The sequence below is a fragment of the Haemaphysalis longicornis genome, unplaced genomic scaffold, assembly GCF_048455015.1.
Source record: "Haemaphysalis longicornis isolate Haplotype H1 unplaced genomic scaffold, Haemaphysalis longicornis Haplotype H1 scaffold_2, whole genome shotgun sequence".
NCBI lineage: Eukaryota > Metazoa > Arthropoda > Arachnida > Ixodida > Ixodidae > Haemaphysalis > Haemaphysalis longicornis.
This window is the reverse complement of record NW_027526295.1, coordinates 21,872,690-21,896,042: the sequence shown is the minus strand read 5'-3', so window position 1 is coordinate 21,896,042 and position 23,353 is coordinate 21,872,690.

The window sequence follows — 23,353 nt, the reverse complement described above, 5'->3', positions numbered from 1 at the left end:
GGATAAATTTGCGTGTGAACTCACGAAATTTTGCGCAACAAGAACTTCTTCGAATGCGAAGCCACCGTAGCTTTACCGCCTACGGCTTCTTAAAGTGTGAATGAACTAAACTGGCAAAGAAAGGTTTTCCAGCCGAGCAGACGGGTGTAGTACCAGTGTGGTTTATTCGTGCGCACCGGGGTGTGCATACCTTAAATGCACATCCGGAAGTGAAATATCGGTGCGTTCTGGGCACTGATTGACAGACGTTGTGTCTTAGCAGTCGCAGGTCAGAATTCCAGTTAATCGAAGTTGGCGAAATCGAGGAATAATTTAAAGTCGCTTGATATTGTGCACCTGATGTTACTGCGCTGGTAATATGCTGCCGGCTCCCGTGGGGGGAGCTGCTTGAGTAGTTGCAATCTGTCAAGCCGGCTGTCGATTAAAGTATACGATAAATATTTCAATATGTATACCATTCCTGGCTTTTAACATGTCACAGCCAAGCAGAATAACTAGGACTCACGTGCTGTGATCACAACAAAATTTGTGTTTTAAACCTGAAGCTGCAACTGCGCTGTAGGGCGCGCCAATGTTGGACATTACGGGAAATTTATCCCGCCTAAGGTTACTTGATGTAGGCAAAAATTTCACCAGCCGGCGCTATTTTTTTTTTCCACCAGCAGAAAAACGGCCCCGCGGCAAAAGCCGAACCACCGTCCATGCATTAGGAAGCAAACTCCCTTAAACCGCTATCCGAAAAACTTTGAACTGCGGTCCACGCATCTATTACAAATTTAATACCAATGATGCCGTAATTGCTGGTTCGCATCAAGCTACCTGAACGGGCAGCACTGTAATCTCGAGGCTCGTAAACGTCTCTTTTATTACAGCGTAACAGTTAATGAAAGGTCCGTGCCTGATTGCGACTTTCGCGGCTCTATCGTTGAGGTGAGTGTGAGATTAGCACCACCGCCAAGGTATGAGGAGAGCGCGCTTCTACTGCGAGCAGCGAGAAGCGCCGCTGCTGTGGGAACGCGTGTGCATCTGGCTGTTAAGTCACCCCACGGTGCGCCTCGCGAGAAGCGTCCTTGTTACTCAAGTGTGCGGGCGCCGCAGACTCTGTTGAGATGACTCCGAGAAATAAACTGACCCGTGACAAGGGGCAAGTGCGAAGCCGGGCTCGTGATAGAGAACGAAGTGTCCCTCACTGATCGCACACGCAGTATGGAAACCCAAAACCTTCAACCCCGGCTCATCCAGCGATTCCACCGACTGGGACCCTTGTCTCTTAATGAGGGCATCGTCGCCACGCTCAAAAAGCTTATTCGCAGTAATAAAGCCATGTTACCGTGAGATACAATAGTTTTACAAAATACGTCGCGTGGCAGCTAGTCGGCGGTGCTGGCGATTCTATATTGGAATCTAGCAGTGCAAAGTATATTTATAGCGTTTCAGAAGCAGTCGCTAGAATTCAATACCATCGTACCTCTGCCATGTCATCCCTACAATAACAGCGTAATTTTAGAAGATAGAATAGTTTAGAAGGGAGGAACCAGCCTACACCTGCATAGACATAAATATTGTCACTTGACAACGCAAAGATAGGTTGTCAGGAAGAAGGTGTATTTACAAAAGACACCGTAGTCACCGCCACAGAGGCGGGTTGATGGCACGAGCCCAGTCCAGCGGGAACTCGGACTTCCACTACCTACTCTTCCGTTGGTCATCGACCAGCGTCTTTCTACCGGAGATAGAGACAGATTGGCCACATGGATATGGGGTTATGCTCCACGTAAGTTTCTCGGGAAGCTGGCCAAAGTGTGTGACACAACTCCCTGCAGCAGAAGCACCATCACGGTGCCTGTTATGACGGAGCAGCAGTAGTAGGTAGATCCCGTCCGTGGTACGGCTTGAGGCGGCTCACCTGAACGAGCTGAGGTGCTGAGTACAAATACGAGGTCAGAGGGAACACAGGCACAATTTCGTAGGTGACGGGAGTGAGGGGGGACACGAGCTCCTCAGGCAGTCCAACTCGGCAAGAAGGGGTCCACAAAAGAACCAAGGAGCCAGGAGGAAAGTGTGCAGGGCGGTGGCGCTCGTCGTTTCGAGACTTCTGGGGTGCTTGTCATGCCAAGATTAGTTCTCGGGCAACCTGCACTGTAAACGCAAACTAGCCGGAAATGGAGTTTTAATCAAGTAATGTGCCCTGAAAAGTACCTATAGCAAAAAATGTACTCCCTAGGCATGATCTAAAGAAGTGGACGAACCTCCATGGTAGTACCGTTGCCCATCCGGGTAGCAAAAGGGAGGATTTAGAACGACTTAACACCATTTGTGAGATGGCGTTCCGTTCCTTGTATACTACCACGTCCACAATAAACGCCTTATCTGAGGTAATCATCTCAAGCGGGCGGTCGCCATGTTAGTCTTCTGTTGTCTCCGTGCACCAGCACTACAACCGTGGCCTAATGCTAATTAGAACGAGTAAGCAGGACGCGACGGTTGCACGCAGCTACAAAACCAATACCGTACGTATACCCGTATAGATGCTTCAACCAGCGCGATCACAGGCAGAGAGCGCGGCCGTGTTGTCTCAATCTGTTTATTTTGGCGATAGGTGTTGTCAAACTCTGCTGCTAACGAAGATGCAGTTCTCGCCGTTGCAAACAATTGCAATGTTCATCTGCTTCGCTTGCTTGCGCATACATAGACGATTTAAATTCTCGTGCCAGCGCGCCAACGCACCCGACTGCAGCGACTCAACTTGCCCTGGCGGAACGACTGGCTGCCCGGATGTAAACAACCTCTGTGCTATCAACGTAGCGCGGCCGGTGACTCGGCGCGGCCGGAGCTTCAAGCCTCGCCTTGGGCCGTCGTTTTTTCTTATTTGTGAAGGACTAGTAGTGCCATTTGGTGGCAAGATTTTCATGTGCCCCTGTCACACGAGGAACGGCCGCAAACAGCATTTGGATATGGCGACAGGTGTGGACAGCTCGCTGGGAAGTGGTCTTTCATCAGTCGATGCGTTTGTCAAACGTTTGGATAGGGTTAACAGCGAAGTACCCGGGTACCCGTGCCGCTCACAGCTACACGCACGGGCAAAAAAAAAAAGCGCACACTCGTATTATTTTACTTGTTTGTGGTTTTTGGGGTATGCGTTCGCATTCTTTTGTAGGCCGGTTTGTAACAGGGCATTCGAGATAAAATCGTTTGTCGCGCGCGGCGTCGTTTCAAAGCAACGTGACGGTTACTTCGTGCTGGCGAAAATCAGCGCAGTCAGACGGAAGCGGGAAGGAAGGTAGAGAGATCGGGAAAGAGGGCGCTAATATATAAAAGAAAGCGTAATGCAAGACGAGAAATATAACACAACCCGCCTGCATTTCCCCGAACTTCAGGACAGAGCCGCACACGGGTACGTTGTCACAAACTCGAGCGTACGACGTCTAAAAGTACCGTATATATTTTTTTTCATTTTTCAACGTGACCTGAGCCACTTATCTTCTCATTGCCGCGCATGCAGACCTGATTGTGTCCCTGTGTTTGAGCGCACAGCCATCCTATTGCGACATAAGAACCAGCAAACGCGAGAAATTGTAGAAGCCAGCCACATCAGAAAAGCTGGTTCCGAATGTATCAGTCATCCCTCTATCGCCCTGCTTAATCGAGAAGTCGCATATTTAGACGCACATTGAGCGCTATTTCGGTGCTTCTTCTGGGAATGCGTGTTGGGGGTGGGAGGGGGGTCTTAATCCATGTATGATGCGGTTATCTTTGCTGATTTTTCGCCTTTCCTGCGCCTCAAAGTTCGTTTTGTGGTTTTGTTGTTACGGTTTTTTAGTATTTTCCACTGAGTGCGCCGAGAACTGTGACGCATTGGGGGCGCGGCAATTGGGCGCTTGGGCATATAAAGCTTTGAATTGTGCAATAATAAACTAGTTGCGAGTGTGCGCTTGTGCCGTCTTCATGTGTTCTTGTCCTCGTTAATTTGCGCGCAGTTTATTTTTTGGAATGCATAATTACCAACTCGCCCAACTCGCAACCCTATTACAGATCCTATACTCCGTAAAAATGAGTTGCCTGTCCTTTTAGGTACGGCAAAATCTCGCGCAGCGCATCATTCGGCCAGGGGGCCATATCCTAATGTCAATGCACACACTATGAAAGCAGCTTGCACTTAATGCGTCACATTGTCTGCTGATAAGCATTTTAGATTCGCCCCTCTCATCATCATTCACTTCGTGGAGATGGCGGAATTTTCTTTCATAGCTTGTTGTCACTGCCGTAATTAATAGCAGAATCAGTCCTACAAATCACAGAAACGGTTCGTTTCACGTTGAAAATACTCACAGTAACACACTTTGCACCACACGGAGGAACAATCGGTTGCAGTAAATGAGGCATAAGGGTAACTTGTTGTTAAAGGGTCATTGAAGACAACCAGCAAGTTGATTTCAAACGGAAGTCGGACCTCCGCATAGCCATTTCAGCATTGATTTACTGCCAAGATGCCTTAAGTGCTGAGAAATCGCTGTTCAACTGCTCATCAAACGTGACGCAAACACGACTGCAGTCGCTGTTTGCATCAGGATAAACCGGAAGCAAGTGAAGCAGCGGTGATTAATAGCAGTATACAAACAACTGAATACAACATTACCACGTACCAAGCAGTTTGGTCAGTTCCGGTCAAATCGCTCATGCTTCCCCAAACTCCCCTGTCATTTGCCGTTCGAGATCACTAAGCAAAATGTTTCTCCATTGGACCTGTGATCAGTATTTACGCTTCACTGAAGAAAAACATTGGCCTTTTGAGGCCCCGCAAGTTTTGGCGTCGAACGATTTTTTCGTGCGTAGCTCGCATGCTCCCTTGGAAAGCGGTACTGCCACCCCAAGTATGGACGAGTAGCACCATCCAGCGGCAGCTAAGAAAGAAGTTGCGCGCGTCAGGCCATTTAAGCCCTTCCGGTGAAAACGTGTTTTTGCTAGTTTCAACCTTATTATAAAAAAAATGCCAGGTGTAAGAGGGGTATAATAGTGTTCTCCGTGAGCTAATCTATCAACCTAGAGAGACTTGCATTTTAACTTCACTGTCATTAAGTTGTGCTCGATTATATTGTGTGGAAGTAATACCTTTATTATTGCTGCAAAAGCCACGATGGTTAATGTACTGGCACTTGGTTTTATGAAGCCTTTGCATTCCTAATTTAAGTACTGAATCTTCGCAGGGAACCTGGCATAACAATTTTATTACTGTACCGAATTATTAAGTTCATTTAACCATAGTGTCTGTTTTGAATTTTACATGTGGGTCATTTTTTTTTTTTTTTTGCTTTTTCAGGTAGATGTTCCTTTGACTCCCTGCCTGCATTCCGCGAACGGGGAAATTAGCCTCCGCATCGATGGCCAGAGTGGCTTGACTGCATCATCTTTACTGGGAGGACTGTCTACTCTGTTTGCATCGTTCTGGGTTTTCAACATTCAATATCCCAAGAAGGCACACAGAGCTCTAACGTTTGTGGAACATGCCTTTTTGGACCTTGCCAGCACCAAACCACGTGTGAAGGATTTAGAACTAATTAACTTTTATCGCATCAATATCCCTCACTAATATTTTATTTGTTTTCAATCCTGTAATCATTGGATAGTAGTTTTCGTATTATGTTTCTGACGTTTTCTTCTTTTTTTTACTGAACAGGGGATATTTGATGGGCCCTTCAGTATGCTGATAATACAGCTATCTTTTAGTGAAGGAATAATATTAACCAACTAATATAACTTGAAACAATTATCTAAATAATGTTGGCAACTGGTGCCAAATGAATCAACTTAAAATTATCGGAAAAACACGAATTACATGGCTTTTTCTTCTCACTCTGAAGAAGCTGTCGCATAACCACGCATTCTGTTCTATATCCTTGCAATTAACCCCTCAGACTGGGTCACTTTTCTTGGCGCATTTGTGTCTTTATCAAAACGCACTGGTATTTTCCGCAGCATATTTCTCGTTCTTTATATTACTCATTTATCCATAGCCATCTCATTGCTGTCTGTCTCCTACATCATTTATCTCTTGTGCCTTTACCATCTACAAAATGCTCGTTACATTTCAATATCAAATCGTTACACAGCTCTCGCTCATTTCACCAGCAATTGAAAAAATTTTTTGTTGTTGTAAACCACTGCAACCATTTTTTTCACTTTGTGTAGTGAGTACGGATGCGTACCGATAAGTACTCACGCGTTCTCAATCCTCTAGTATTATATAATGATGTCACTTACCATGCCGTTGTGTTTGTGCCTATATGTTTTTCGCGTATTTCCAGTTCTTGTAGTAATATTGTTTCTACAGTTTGTTCAACTAGCACACAGATCGGTCATTTCACCACCAACTGAAATTTTTTTGTTGTTGTAAACCACTGCAACCATTTTTTTCACTTTTCTGTACTGAGTGCTGATGCGTTCTGATAAGTTCTGATAAGTACTCACGCGTTCCCGACCCGCTATTATTATATAATGATTTCACTTACCATGTGGTTGTGTTTGCGCTAATCTTTGTTTTTCGCGTATTTCCAGTTGTTGTAGTAATATTAATTCTACGGTTTGTTCAACTAGCATTCTATTGCTGTCTTCCATTCCTAACTGGCGTGTTTTTAGCAATTTACCATTTTTGCTTTCTCATAGGAGGTCGCCCAAAGTTTTTATTTCGGAGCCTCCTTGTGTACACCATGTACCATGTAAACTTGTATGCGAAAGTTCATTTGAAATAAACCTGAAAGCGAGAAAAACCCGTGTGAAATCAGTACTCTCGCAGGGAACTAGAAACTCTCCCTTGTGGCCTTGAAAAAACTCCTTTCGGAAGGCCTACAAAACCGCCCCAACTTTGCAAAACTCCATTCAAAAGAAATATATGCTTCCCTTGAACCTCCTAAAAACTCCCCTCGCGAGGCCTACAAAACGTAAAACTCCATGAAAAAGAAGTAAATGCTTCCCTTGAACCTCCTCAAAACGCCCCTAAAATAACATAAGTACTTCCGAAGGGAGCCATAATAGGTTCCTATTCAACCGCCTAAAAAGTCCATAAACATCACTTAAAAACGCCTTGAGGAAGTAAAGAATACTCCATTTTGATCTCCTTAAATTCTCCCTAACATTTCTTAACACTCCCTAACTACCTCCTTTCTATCACCTAAAAACACCCTGTTTTGAGGGGGTAAACAAAACCTCCCTGTTCCATGTAGTAAAAAAACTCCTACAAGGAGGATCACTAGAGGACAGGCGAAAAAGAACCTCTAGGAAGTATATGGGTGGCAAAAAAGTTTAGAGTGTGGCGCGCCAGTTCAGCGGGGGCGATGACGTCACGAGCATATTCAGTCGTCGGTTCACTTGAAGTCGGTAGCGGGGTGTCGAATGGTAAATTTGGCTCATGGCGAAAGAGAAGTAAGAAAGGAAAATATCCAGCAGTGGCGTGCCGGGAGGAATTATATGCAAATACGACATAAGGTAGTGTAACGTCCCAATCACGATGGTCTTTGGAGACGTACATTGCAAGCATGTCAGTGAGCGTTTTCTTGAGCCGCTCAGTAAGGCCACTTGTTTGAGGATGGTATGCAGTCGTCAGTTTGTGCTTTGTTTCACAAGAAAGAAGAAGGTCCTCGACAACCTGTCAGAAAATGTACCGACAATGGTCCGTGAGCAACTGGCGCGGAGCACCATGACGCAGGATGACGTTCTCCAGGAGGAAATCGACGACATCTGTAGCGCAACTTTTGGGGAGTGCACGGGTGATAGCGTAGCGGGTAGCATAGTCTGCGGCTACCGCAATCCAACGATTCCCGGAGAAGGACAACGGAAAGTGGCCTAAAAAGTCTAAGCCAACATGAAAAAATGGTTCGATGGGAATGTCCAAAGGTTGCAACTGGCCGGCGGGACGTAATAAGAGCGTTTTTCCACGTTCGCAAGGATCGCATGCCGCGACATAACAACGCACAGTCCGGTAGACCCCTGGCCAGTAAAATCGCTGGCGGACGCGCTCGTAAGTGTGCGCTGCGCCAAGGTGGCCAGCCATTGGCACGTCGTGAAGCTGGCGGAGGACACCCGGGCGAAGTTGCCCGGGTACCGCCAGGCGCAGGTCAGATCCATGAGCCCGGAAGTTGCGGTTGTATTTGGATATTATCCCGGAGCACGAACGTGTTCAGAGAAGGGTCCGCTGGCTCTGAGTGGAGACGCGCGATAATAAGCCTAAACGTCGAATCACGGCACCGGTGGTCACCGATGTCTTCGAAGTCCGACAACGAAAAGACACGAAGATCCGTGTCGGGTTCATCAGTGGGAGGCTCTTCGACGGGATGACAAGATAAACAGTCGGCATCTCTGTGCAGTTTACCCGACTGCTAGACAATATAATAATCATACTCTAGAGGTACAGAGCCCAGCGAGCGAGCCGTCCTGTGGGATCTTTCAGAGAAGCCAGCATAAGGCATGGTGGTCGGTTACAACGGTAAACTGCCTGCCGTACAGATATGGTCTAAAATTTCCGACGGCCCACATCAGAGCAAGGCATTGGCGCTCGGTTATAGAGTAGTTGCGCTCGGATGGAGACAAAAGACGGCTTGCGTGAGCTATCAACTGGTCGAAGCCTGCCTGCGTTTGGACCAGCACCGCTCCTATTCCATGGCCGCTGGTGTCTGTGCGGATATCCGTCGGAGCAGCGCTGTCAAAATGAGACAGGATTGGCGGGATCGATAGGTGACCGATGAGCGCGGAAAAAGCCGAAGCTTGCGCTTGGCCCCAAGAGAACGCTGCATCTTTCTTAAGAAGATCAGTGAGGGGGCGAGCGATGGCAGCAAAATCATTCACAAAACGGCGGAAGTACGAACACAGCCCTATAAAGTTGCGCACGTCGTGCACCGAACGTGGAATGGGGAAGATTTTGACGGCGCGTATTTTCTCGGGATCTGGTTGAACACCGGACGAGTCGACTGGGTTCCGAGAATCTTGATTTGGCGGCATCCGAAATGGCATTTTTGGAGTGCAGTTGCAGACAGACTCCGCGAAGAACACCCAGAATGTCCGAGAGACGTTCAAGGAGAGTCTGAAATGTGAGTAAATACACAACGACGTCGTCGAGGTAACAAAGACAAGTTGTCCACTGGAATCCGAGAAGAAGAGAGTCCATCATCCTTTCGAATGTGGCAGGCTCATTACAAAGTTCGAATGGCATGATTTTGAATTGGTACAAACCGTCAGGTGTTACGAAAGCGGTTTTTTCTCTATCTTTTTCGTCAAAAGCTATTTGCAGTATCCAGACGCAAATCGATGGATGAAAACTAGGAGGCACCATATAGCCAGTCCAGGGCGTCATCAATTAGAGGGAGCAAGTATACATCTGTCTCGGTAATTTTGTTTAAGTGCCTGTCTTCAAAATGTTCAAAATATAAAGTTCTATCATCGCAATATTGATTTACTATGATAGAAACATTCCCCAAAGCTGAGTAAACGTCGCTTTGCGGTATCTTTGTCGTCAGTACTCGTCACAGTGTGGTTGGAGCGTCGGGAAGTTAGCGTGATTTTTTTTTATCCCTGGATGTCCACCTCACGGTACGGACGACATACTCTTGAAGCCGTTGGACACAATACCTCGCAGCTGCCAGACATAGCCAACACATCAGAACCATGGACCACCCTATCATTAACAGATCCTAAACCAAATCCTCAACCACAAAGCACGCAGAAATCTGCAAAATAGCATAAACGGTCTTGCCACCCTAATACACTCAGCATCTACACTCACGCATCTAAAACACAACTGCACAACTGCGGCGTAGCATATACCGCCATTTAACGTCAATAGCGTTCATTCATTGCCACCAGATACCACTATTAAAGGTGCAGAACTAGAAAGTATCATCCTCTCACTTTGTCACATTGTTCATAACATATCTTTTTCCATGTACAAACTCATACACATTCACACAGATAGTCGGGAAGCTTTCCTGGAATTTCGTCATCAACTATCATACAGTCTACGAGTTAAGAAGATCCAAGAAATCAAGAACATCCTTCATCAACAGAACATTGGCGTCACCATCACGAGGGTGCCCGGCAATGCCGGAATCCCCAGAAATGAGGCAGCCCATTGGGCGGCACGTGCATCGTTCACAACAGTGCCCCAAGTCAGCTGCAATTATGCTGCAATTCGGACTGCAATTATGACTCCGACGAGCACTGGACCGCCATCAAACAGCAACGAAAAGACTTTCTGGCCTCCCTGGTCAACCACACTCCCATTCCCAAGTCCTATTCTCGCTCCCAACAAGTTCGCCTAAGACAGCTAATGACACTTAGGAAGCTTTCCCCTGCAAAACGAGAACAGTTTTTTTTTCATTCGTCACCTGATAAAGGCATGTATATCCCATGTGAAATTCCGGACACCACTGAACACATTATTTGCAGATGCCCTGATTTCAAACTGAAAGACAGATTATCCTAGGCACCCTTCCCACAAACTTACGACCAAATTCCTTAAATGATCTCCTGCGTCCCTCCAACCCACCTAATTTAGCGAAGGCAGTGGGGGACACTCTCCTGCATTTAATATCCCAACCCACTATATTTCCCTTGCTATTTCCCACCAATTTCGTCGTGAATCATAACTTATCGCTACCACTAATGCGGTCTGATGCAAGAGCAAGAGACCCCCGGGTGTTCTTTCTACATTTCAATAAGCGTTAAAAATACGTGTAATCCCCCGCACAGCCTTTCATATGATCTGTATTTTTCTTCCTGATTTTTTGCTTGCACATCCCATTTTTTTGCGTGGTTGGTCGCTTTCAGCCTGAGTGTAATTAATAAGAATTCTACAAAAGCATCTCTATTGTCTGATGGTAGAAACACCACTGTTAGGCAAGTCGAGCCTGTATCGTATAATTTCAGTACTTTGTACATGTGCAGAGTTTATTAACATGCTTTCGGTGCCTCTGCGTGTTTCAACTTTTCAGAAGATGAATATCTGTGGCTTTGGCCACGTGGCTGCAAGATAACTCTTCTTGCCCTGCATCAATTTGAAATTGAGCACCTGTTGTTTAGTTAAAGTCCTGAACTGAGCGTCCGTTCGTCAGCACGGACGCTAAACCCCAGAGGAAGCTGTACGAACCGCCGGCCTAAATGATAAATCGAAGTGACCGAACTCCAGCACCTATATTACTCCAGCGAGAGCCACAACAACGCCAGCACTGGTACACACTGTCGATCTATAACAGCTCTGAAGTATGAAAAGTCGCTGTGGCAAGTAGTGATGTTCGGGCTATAATTGCGTTAGGAACACTTTTTTTGGCGAACACATGCGCGAGCTCATCCGCGGAAACAAATGGAATTAGGAACATAAAACGAGAAGCTTATTTGGATAGCGATGATGTAAGATCTATCCGGTGGTGATGTGGGGGCTTTTTGCCTTTTTGAATTACCAGGTGTAAGCACTTCAAACCCAGAATATCATATAACCAGGCTCATCTACTTACGCGAATAAGCACCATACAAACACAGCTTGACTGGAAGTACTGAAAACACTAATCCGCACTTTAAATGCATTATGTCCTGAGATGTATATAAATGACCTATATGACGAGCCAACGGATAAACCGAGCCGATATTCTTAATAAAAAGACGAAAGCGGCGAACCCCGATCTGCAAAAAGACCTCGTTTCAACACATTCAGCCTCTCTTCCTAAACAGACAGCTGTACGAACAACGCATTTTTGTATTCTTACTCAAAGCGAAACTCCACAGTGCGTGTTGCCTGAACCCCAACGCGTCGTTTAAGTATGGAATATGAATCTAAACAATTTTTTACGAAATCGAGCAGCAACCGACAGTCCCCATTTGGCTGCAAAACTTGCACTAAACTTTGCGGTAACGACCGCCCACCAATGGTCCCCCCTCAGCTTGCCGCCTATTCTTGCTTTCCTCACCAATCCTTAGTCAGAGAGAAAGCTCTTTAATGTGAACTGGTGAGGTCAGCCCTGCTAGGGACAAGGCTTGCTACACCAGATGGTGGGTGAGTACGTTGATGAGTGGTGAATATTAGACATTAGGGTTACAGCAGGAAGAAGACAAACAAAAGCGTTGAAAAAAAAGGACAGTAAAAACAAGAGAATGCTGCCAGCAGAGTCCGGACATAAAAATACAATTGAAAAGAGAATCGTTAATTAACCGTGCACTATCGCCAGTGGTAGTACCGACTACATACACCATCATTGTCGCGTGGAATAATCATCACCGCCACTTCGGCTGTTCTTCGGACACACTGCGCAGATAGAAGGTCGTTCCAAATGTGGTCCCTCAATATATCTACAAAATGACTTGCACAGAGCAACTGAGTAGCTGCGGTGCTTGGGTGAATAGGTGGCATACCTGGGTTAAAGCCAGTCTGCAATGCCGCACTTTAGAGAAGGATCGAGCAATTGTTTTTTAAGTGATGTATGCTCCCTGTTAGAGGCAGTTGATCTCCGGCCTCCTCGAAATTCCGGAGTTCCCGGTCCACCATATCAGTTCTGCTCCGGTGATCCCTCTGCGTGCCAGCGGCCAATATCGTTTCGTGACCTCATGGCGTTCCCGAAGAGATGATCCTTTTTTCCTTGACCACATACCAAAATTACAAACGGAGGACGGCACCATCTGTATTTTATTGTTTGTAGTTGTTTTCGCCGGTGACGGTCAGCGTTGGTTGCAAGGGCGGTGGTTTATTTACTTCAGCCCTTCCATGTCCGTGACCTTGTTGTCGCCTGGTGAAGAAGTTACGGTGACGTCCTTACGACCGTCCGAGTAAATTTAGGGGAATAAGGGCAGAGGGTGGCGAGGCGACCTCCATAACAGGACGAAAAGCCTGCGAGATACACTCTTGAAAGATCACCCTGGCGTGTCTACTACGACGTCCTTAGGCCGGAGGGGAAATAAACGGGAAAATGTGGCGGGCGATGATGGCGTGTGCCCCGGAATTTTACGGCTGTCATACTTCCGCTTGATGTTGCCCTTTATCGTCCGCGGTGGTGACTCTGAGCTGCTGAGCGCGATGAGGACGCGGAATCGATCCCTGCCACGCGGCCGTTTTTCCGGTGCAGGTCTAGCAATAAAACGGCCATTTGTCTAAACCTATGTGCACGCAAAAGTGGACATGTGAATCGAATTAATTTGTAGCACTCCACTACGCCCCCAGGCTCAGGGCCCAGGGCCATGTACTGTGTTTAGTATCCTCAAACCTTTTGCTTTCTTGGTCCCGCAATTTTTTGTAGCTCGAGTACGCAGCATAGCAATAAAGTTGATACAATGTCAATAGAACGTCTACAGAATGCAAAAAATTGCTACAATTGTATTATTTTAGAGACGGCTTGTAATTAATTTCGTGTACCAGTTATTGGTGTACCCAATTATTGACGTGAAATAGTGAGTATGGTGGTGAGTTCAACCTCCTCGGTCCAGGAGGCCGCGAGCCGGCCCTGCTTCCAAAGCTCTCAACCCAACGTCTTGCTGTGTCTCTGGCGATGGTTGGGTCAGTGCGGTGTCCAATTGCTCAAGGGTGGGGTTCGGAAAAGGGGGGGGGGATTTGCAACGTTTTTGAGTCCGCCGAGGCGTAAAGAGCACATAAACAAAAATGATGCTCATTGTTCATTGCGGTATAATTGGAAACAACATGGCGAAAAATTGGACAACGCAAAACAAAGCAAAATGTTTATTTCCCTTCTATATCCAACTATAACGCGCAAACTCCATACCGGCACCTAATACAACTACGCCATCCCAAGTCACATACACCCTTCCCTCTAAAATTCCTGATGCCAGCACTGCAACCTGCCCCGTTGCAAATACCCCCACCCTTTTCCGAACCCCACCCTTGAGCAATTGGACACCGCACTGACCCAACCATCGCCAGAGACACAGCAAGCCGTCGGGTTGAGAGCTTTGGAAGCAGGGCCGCCTCGCGGCCTCCTGGACCGAGGAGGTTGAACTCACCACCATACTATTTCACGTCAATAATTGGGTACACCAATAACTGGTACACCAAATTAATTACGAGCCGTCTCTAAAATAATACAATCGTAGCAATTTTTCCTTACATCCTGCAGACGTTCTATTGACATTGTACCAACTTTATTGTTATGCTACGTACTCTTACATCGTATTCACACCTGTCTGTAAAAAGTCTATTAATTTATTTTCACATTTGTCTCTTTACAGTTGTATATGCAAAGTATACTTAATTTATGCTGACATTTGTCTATTGACGAGCTTCTGTAGGAATACCACGGAAAGTGTTTTAGGACCCTTCGTCTCAAACATCCTTCGTTCTAGAGTGGCGTTTGAATTAAATTCATATTTCTTTTTCTTAAATACATGCCATGGCAGTTCCTTTCTTAATTACTTCTAAGCACACTAAACTTTTTTACACCCTTTTTGGCCGAAAAGGGTGTAAAAATCTTGTCCCATGGCTAACACCCTTAAAAGGTGTTTTGGCAAAAAAAGGGTGTATGGATGAAGAAAGGGTGTTGAGCTCAACACCTTTAAAAAAGGGTGTTGAGGATGCTCAATACCCTAAAAAAAGGTTGTTGAGTCTCACACCCTTTTTTTGAGGTGATGGCATGCGCAGAGGCAACGTCAAACGGCGGAGCGCGCAGCATTTTACACAAACAGCCAATACGTACAAGTTACAGTTGGAACACGGAATGCAAGCGGTACAGGGAGTGCATACTTACTTAGCAATACATGTGCTGTTCTTGCTTTTATACCCAGCAGAGGAAAGCCCCCAGATGGAGTCGGTGGGCTTGTCGCAAAAAACTGATATTTTAGCGCTAATTTTGGAAGTATGAATTTTACTACGAGAATATACAAATCAACACATGGATTTGCGAAAACTTTTTAATTACTCGGTAGTTTTTCTGATCCGTAACCTATAGAATTTTATTAAATACCATACAAATCTTCCCTACCACCTCAACACCCTTCAAAAAGGGGGTTCATAATTTCAACACCCTTTTTCCCAGAAGGGTGTGAAGCTACAAATTAGGGTGTTCGAAACTAAGAAAAAGGGCGTAAAGAAAAAAAGGGTGTAAGAAAAAACCGCCAACGAAGAAAAAAGGTGGAGAGACCTCCAATTTTGGAGGCATTTTGTACCTGTTTACACGGGTGGACTGAACATTCTCTACAAGCGGGCGGGGGGGGAGGGGTTGTACCTCACGATGTTTACAGCTATATGAATTGGCATAATTTATTACCAGTGAAGCTCTTTAAGCTTCAGGAGCTAGTTTCGGTGGCATTAGCAAAAAATCCAAAAAGAAATGGGGCACCTGTAAAGGGTGCACCACCGCAGATAGGGCATTATAACACTGAAGTAGGCTTTCGAGCTTGTTAGAGTGTGAGCTCAAGGGGCGTATGCGTATGCGCACCTCTTACTGTACCATTTGAAAGGTACAAGTCTTTTTTGGATTCTAAAAGGTAAAAAAATTCGCGCAGCTTGCAACCGTGGTGTAAGGCTGGAGAAACAGCAACGCGGGGGGCCGACCTACCTTGCTTCCCTCTTGGATCTCCTGGAAATGTTGAGGGAGGGGGGAGGGGGGCACACTAGAACAGCCTTGTGAAAGCCGGTTAAATTTGGCCTCATCCCTGAGTGGTCATCCTGGCTGAGCAAGAACATTGTAAAGCTTAGCAAACATAACAAAATTTAGCAACACCGGAAGAAACTAGGTCGACCCCCAGCTCCGTTGTTCTTTTATTGCAACTGAACACCTATTTCACACCGTTTCAACAACCTACAGAAAGCCAAGCGTGTTGCAGTCGCTAAACACCCTTTTCACCACACGACTACAGTCTTCTTAATTTTGAAGGTTCAAATTACTGTTTCACGTGCCAAAGCTAAACTTGGGGCATGTGGTGTACCGAATAAGAAAACGAGCGATCATTGCATAAGAGCAATTATTATTATTTTTTTTGCGTTTGGAAATTTCTTGCGAGTAGAGGAGTATATGAGGGGATGTCTTCTTCTTTACAGTGCTATTAGCATCCGAACATGGCCTTATTCAATGAACAGCTGAACACCTTTTCCACACCCTTTCAACACCCTAAGAAAAACCAAGGGTGTTGAAGTTGATCAACACCCTTTTTTTCAAACAAAAAGGGCGTAGAGCTACGAAAAGGGTGTTGAGACTCAAGAAAAAAGGGTGTAAAGGCCTCCCAACACCCTTTTTCCACCTATGCTACACCCTTTTTGGCTAAAAGGGTGTAAAAAAGTTTGGCCCCAAATAGTGTGTAGCTAGCTACACACTATTTGGGGCCAAACTATTTAATTTATTTCAACCAAATTATGTTATTTTGTTCGAATGAGGTTTTCAACTTTTAAGTACACCCACGCACACGCACACACGCACACACACGCGCGCTCACACGTACACACACGTACACACACGTGCACACACATACACACACACACACGCACGCATAGACATCTCCCTCTCTCTCTCTCTCTCTCTCTGTCTCTCTCTCTCTCTGCGTTTATTTTCCCACTTCTGCACTCTAAGAAAAAAAGGTAAAAAAGGCAGCAAGTTTCAGTGTTCGTATCTGAAGCCGCGCAGTTTCTCCCTCGGACCAACCAGTTCATCCTTCAGCCGCACGGGTTGCTCCGTCACGAACCGCTCTTTTTCACTCCCCACGGTGATATATTTGCCTTGTCAGCGGTTCCGAACGAGCGCCAGTCATCGGCATCAACCACTCGCAACCGCTCTTGACGGTGTTTTTATTTACGCAAACTAAGAGCTACATGCTTGACAGGGACGAATTTTTATGCGTGAATATTTCGCGACAAACTTCTGGACGCGTTTGTAATTACGGCGATAATCGGAAATCACCAGCTATGCTAACCTAACCCGGCTGGCAAAGATAATTTGGCCACTCTCGATTAAAAAAAAACCGCCACCGGCACTCATCCGTCATTGGGCACCTCCGAGAGAAACGCATCAACCACCCGAGGTAACCACCACGCCGCGCTCGTGCCGGTGCTCGCCTTCGGGCAGCCATGCCGGCCCCTTGGGCCAGTGGTGTCAATAAAACTTTTAATCTCTTTCTCTCGCCCTTTCTGGTAACTAATTACAGTTTCATGTTTTCTTTGATTACAGCTTGCAACTATCAAATAAAAAAAGCCCGCCCGCCCGCATCTTCCAACGGGGGGAACTCGAGTAAATGCGTCGCATAGGGGTGAATGCATTGCACGAACGTTGCGTAATTGGGTAGTTTGTGGTTACCGTTTGGATGTGGGGAGGGGGTCGTCTTTATTATTCTTATTGTTGATTTTGGGACACAGGAAGGACAGGTGAGGGCATTGTGATCATTATTATATTTGAGCGCAGGTGACTGAATTCAGAGCGGCCGCTCCACCGCTCAGAATTCTCCGCCGAGAGGAGTATGGGGGAGAGACGCGCATGCGCACACTTCCGTATACAAGCACGCGCCCTTTCCACACCCCCCACCGCGCTGTTATCACGCAGCAAGCACGCCGCTAGCACGCCGCTATCACGTGTACACCTGCCGCAGTTGCTGCTGAGCGCGACGGAGCGCACGGGCTAACTACTGCGCATGCGCGCGCAGACGCGTTCCTCCCGCACCGCCCCAGCTTCTGTTGAGAGCGACGAGGCGCACGGCGCAGCTACGACGCATGCGCGCGCAGACGCGCACCTGCCGCACCGCCGCAGCTGCTGTTGAGAGCGAGCTGTTGTTGAGAGCGAGGAGGGTACGGGGGAGAGACGCGCACCTGCGGAGGGAGCGTGGGGACGGCGCCGACAACATCGACGAGTGACATCGCGAGCCTAAGAAATGCTCCGCATTTAAAAAATGGGCTGGCGATTACGATACTCCCTAATGCGATGTTTGGGCGCAGCAGCTCAAAGTTCAGCGCGAACTCCAGATTCTGGCGTCCGCGGCGTAGAGCCTCTGCTGAGTCAGTTCGCTTAGAAGCAGCGGCAGAAGACGCAGTTCCGCCAGTTGCGTCGCTCATTGCTCAGTAAGAGCTGACTGGAAGCGCATGTGCGCGTTCCACAACAGCCGCAGCAGATGCGCACGACCGGTTGCGTCACTCGCATCTCAGCACTCCTGATGGCTCCAGTGCGCTGAGGCAGCACTCGTGGGTTCTCACGAAGCTGAGCCTCTGCGTCTCAGGAAAGGACAACAAACTGCGTCTTAAGCGAACGCACTTAATAGTCACGCGCAGGCCCTCCTCACGGTTTCGCCTAGCGTCACGCCGTCGAGCGCCTCGTGCGGGCACAGCATACTTCCTTACACACAGCTGTTGGGAAAGTTGGTGCATTATGATTGAAAAATTAAGCGCGATTAAGACAACTGCACTAAGTCAGAGCGATGGGCCACCATACTGCCCCTTGCCCTCCCTCACCGCACACTTTCGGAGAGCGTTGGCTCGCGCCGCCACGGTGAACCACCCTCCCCTCCCAATTTCACGACACTCTTCTTCTTTGCTTTCTTTCACTCGTCGGTCTTCCCATCGTTCGTGGGTCACGACGACGGCGACGCGGCTGAGCCTGGGGACTGGCGCCAAAGGGCTGCTCCCTGAAAGAAGATATGTGCAATCGTTAATAGTGTGTAGTTTTGTAAACATGCAATGAGAGGCACGCCTCACCGCGAAATCGGCATCCAACACGTGCGGCTATTTACAAATGAAGATCCCTTACAGTGAATGTGCGATGGCGATGTCGCTGTTCGCGTTTTTTTGCGTTGGTGTTATTTCGCCTGCGGTACGTTTGGGTCTTCCATTGCCCTGACAGAAAGAGCCCCATGACGCTACTTGAAGGAGGTCGTTATGGCCTTTCAGTTCTTTAAATTCAGGTTTTCGTACGGATACCTTGCTCTGGTTCCTAGAAAAAAACTATACAAGGATTTGATTGGCATAGCATTACCCGTACTTGTTTAGCGCTCCTTAGACTGTGCAGGTTCAGGAAAACACATGGTAAAGAGGGTTAAACGAATGCCTGTGAAATAATCACTCAAAGGCTCCTTCTTTCAATTACATAGCGGAACGCCACCCGTCAGTTCATGGCTGCGGGAGAAAGGAATATTTGTAGCGGGGTCAGTAAATGGCCGACGTTGTGGTAAACTGGAGACCATAAACACATCTTTTTGGACTGTTCTGACGCAGTGTTCCTCCGGGACATTCTCCAGCGGACACTAGAAAAAGAACTGCCGGTATCTCCGTACGAAATACGTTCCCTTCCCACACGTAATGATGGAGATATGCCCTTCACTTGTTCATGGCCTGCACAGCCCCTGGAAACCTCGTATGCCCCAGCGACGTGCAGACCCGGACGCACGACCGGCAAAGCATTGCTTATATCAGAGATATAAAAAAAAATGCAAGGCGAGCAACCTGACTGGGCTAACATGCTAGATGAATTAGTTAACCGGAAAAACTTTTTAACACGGAGGGGCGCGAGATAAGAGTTTGTCATATTTGTTGGGCCTGTTATTGGATGTGTCTTGGTTTATGCGTCTTTCATGGCGAAATAAAAAAAATCAGTTGTAGTTCAGCGCTTGTCCTGTCATCTCTTACTTGTGTGTCGTCGTCTTTGTGCGCTGTGAACCCCTTAATGATGCTACACCAACTAGCCCACCAAGAGTGAAACTTAAGCGCAAACAGACACAAGGACGAGAAAGGGAAACGACACCATCGCTTGTGTCGTTTCCCTTTCTCGTCCTTGTGTCTGTTTGCGCCTACGTTTCACTCATGGAAATAAGCGCTGGTGTTGTTTCTCTTTCTCTTCCCTGTGTCTGTTTGCGCTTAAGTTTCATTCATTCACCAACTAGCATGTCTCTTCATTTTGCTTAATTAAGCCCACCAAGCCATCCTCGTGAACTTCATTTTAACACGCATTTCCCGTAGTTACGGAGGGGTAGGGGGGATATCATTATGTTGTGTTGGAACATGTGCCATTGTTTGGTTTTTGTTGTCTTCATTGTACCCAGCCGGTAAAAGAAAAAATCTCAGGGAGGTGGCGGGAGGGGGGGGGGGGGTTGTGTTGTTACATTGCGGAAACAGACGCGTGTGAAGAATGCATATACCTCAGTAAAATGTGAATGAGTACCCTCAAGAACCACTCAGCTTGAGCTGGTGCCGTGTTTTCTATTTTTATTTTTGCTGCCGCTACGCGATCTCTTAACAAGAAAAATGACAGTTAGTCTCTGGTGCTGAAGTATTCACAGCACGGTCTACACATGATCGGCCTTTCTCCCGTACATCACATATTCAGCGTACTATCAAAAACGCTTTGCTAGGATATAGCGATTGAGTGTAAAGCCTACACTAAACCTTCTGTAGCCAGTTTACAGAAACGTTCCATTTCAAACACGGAGGCGTGAAAACGGTGGCGAGAAAACACGGTGGTGAGAAGAAGTTACGCTGTTGCTAGGAGGTTGATAGATAGTCAGTAGGCAGTCTACTTAATTCTGGTAGCTCTTGTCGACTTTTGTCAACAAACATTGAATTCAATGTTGGCCCCAATTTTTACGAAGGATAGGCTTTATTTTCCTGCCACTTTTGTTACCAAACCAAAATTCACGAAGGCGGCAAGTTTTGTTTTCGAGCGAATTTATTTGCAACTCATGCGTCACATCAAGCTACGAACATTTCCCTGGTTCTATGCGCCCGTTTCTGTTGTGTGGCAATGGTCTACGGGTTGGCAGTCGTGCGCTGATCAGCACGCCGGGGAAAATGTTGGATACGGAGTTATATTTCGAAAGGCTTGAGAAAATTAACCCTTTCAGCCGTGTAGTTTTGTTTGTCAAGGAAGGAAGGGTGTAGAAGGAAGGCAGGAAAGTTAACCTGGCTAGAGCCTAGTTGGCTATCCTGCACGTCGGAAAGGGAAAATGGGCAAGAAAGAGAAAAGAAAGAATGAAGAGAAGTTGGAGTAGACACGTATGCCCAGCGCTGAAGCACTGACACTGATAGACACTGGAGGCGTTCAGTCTATAGTCTGGTGTTTAAGTTCGTTGCCCGAAATAGCGTAAAATTTCCTTAGTCGCCTTCTGAGCGGATGACGGACAGTGCTGACGACAGCTTTTTTTCTTTCAGGCGAGTAGCGTGGGCACTCGCATAAAACGTACCGTATCGTCTCCGGCGTGCCACACGTTTCGCCCTCCTCACTTGCTACCATTCCGATTGTGTATGAATAAGCATTTGTGAAAGCCACCCCCAGCCAGAGACGGCATAGAAGAGTTGCGTCAGACCGTGGGAGGCTTAGTCGAAGGGGACGCTGCAGGTGCGGGTCATGGGCACCAATGCGTGCACATGTGAATTCATCTGGATGTCATTGGGAGATTGCTGTTTCCCGGGCAAGTATGCGGAGGGCCCCAGCTGCGTCCGTCCTAGACAGTGGGACGAGCACAGTCGCCGCGGTTTGATGCGCCAGCCCGGCAGCAGCGTCCGCACTTTCGTGGCCGACAATGCTGCAGTGGCTGGGAAGCCACTGCAGGGTGACATCATGAGCCGCCTGGGTATCACCGTCGTACACCATTGTTATTTCTGTCAGGAGCTGTTCGTGAGATTCCCGGCACAGGGGTGACTGGAGTGACTGAAGTGCAGCTTTCGAATCACAGAAGATAGCCCATCTGCGGCACGAATTTGCTCGATGGTGCGAAGAGCGCAACGGATGGCCGTAAGTTCTGTAGGCATGCAGGTTGTAGGATTGGCTATCTTGAATTGGCTGGACAGTGACATTTGTGGAATAACAACACCGCCGGCAGAACCCGACGATGTTACTGAGCCATCGGTGTATACATGGGTTCGGTCATTGTATGTCTCGTACAGGTATACTAAAGTTACCTGTTGCTGGGCTGGTATCGGAAGATCGCGTTTTTTCTTTACTCCTGGAATATCTAGGCACACTCGGGGCTGCATCACACACCACAGCGGAAGGAGCGGTCACATCGCTGGCGTATAGTTCGACGGAATGCTGGTGTTGTGGGAAGCTACTACCCTTGCGAATGACGCCCGCGGACGGGTCGCTGGTATCCCCGCGAGGTGATGATCAGGTAGACGGGTGAGGTGCCTGATATGTGTCCTGAGTATTTCAACTTCCACAAAGGTTGCCAAAGGGTGATTCAGAGCCAGCGCAATGGTCGCTGCTCTGGACGTACATCGTGGTAGGCCGAGACAGGTTTGCAGGGCATGAGCTTGTATACCGTGAAGTGACCGAGAAGTTTTGCGGCACGCTCCAGAAAGGACAGGAGCACTGTACCGTAGACAGCCCAAGAACAGCGCGTTCTATAGCTGTAACATTGACTTCATTGCTGCTCCCGACGTCTTACCGCTGATGAGTTGGAGCACATGCACCACTGCAGAGAGCCTCTTCTTTATAACGTTTACGTGAGCGCTCCAAGAAAGGCCTCTGTCGACAACTATGCCGAGAAACTTGTGATTTGTCACATAAGACACCCTTTCGCCAATTATATACAAAGGGTACGCATACATAGGCTTTTGTGTAAATGGAAGCACGTTGCATTTGTTGCTGGATATTTCCAACCCTTGTCCGTGTAGATAGGAGGTCGTCACGTCTGCGGCATTTTGCAGTCGGGTGCGCGCATGCCGACGAGTCACGCCATCTGCCCATACACATATATAGCCGGCGTATATCGACACGTGAACCCTCCTTGGAAGGCAAGAAGTCAGGCGAATTAGCGTAAGGTTGAACAGTGTAGGGCTCAGGACGCCTCCTTGGGGAACACCACTGTGAGTATAGTGAGCTGATGTCGGCCCATCGGCAGTCATAACAAAGAATGACCTTCCTGTTAGGTAGTTCCGTATCCACTGGTAGATCCGTCCACCGAGCCCCACAGCCTGTAGTACTTCAAGAATCGCATCGTGCTCCACGTTATCATAGGCTCCCTTAACGTCGAGGAACAACGCAGCACACATGCGCTTCGCACTTTCCGCTGCTGCACAAAAGTCACCAAATCAATAACACAGTCAATGGATGAGCGTGCACGACGGAATCCAGACATGACATCAGGGTAGACATTGTAATGCTCTGGGAACCACTCCAGACGTGCAAGAATGATTCGCTCCATCAGCTTTCCAACGCAACTCGCAAGTGCAATTGGACGGGAGGCCATTGCATCCAGCAGAGATTTTCCGGGCTTCAGGAGCGGGACGAGGCGGCTGGACTTTCACTTTTGAGGAACCATCTCACCACACGTCATTGAAATATTCCAAGGCTTGTCGGGCATCCTTACCAAGGTGACGCAGAGCAGCATAAGTGACTCCATCAGGCCCAGGAGACGAAGATCGCTTGCACGCAGCCAATGCCGCCTGGAGTTTTTTCATGCAGAATTGGAC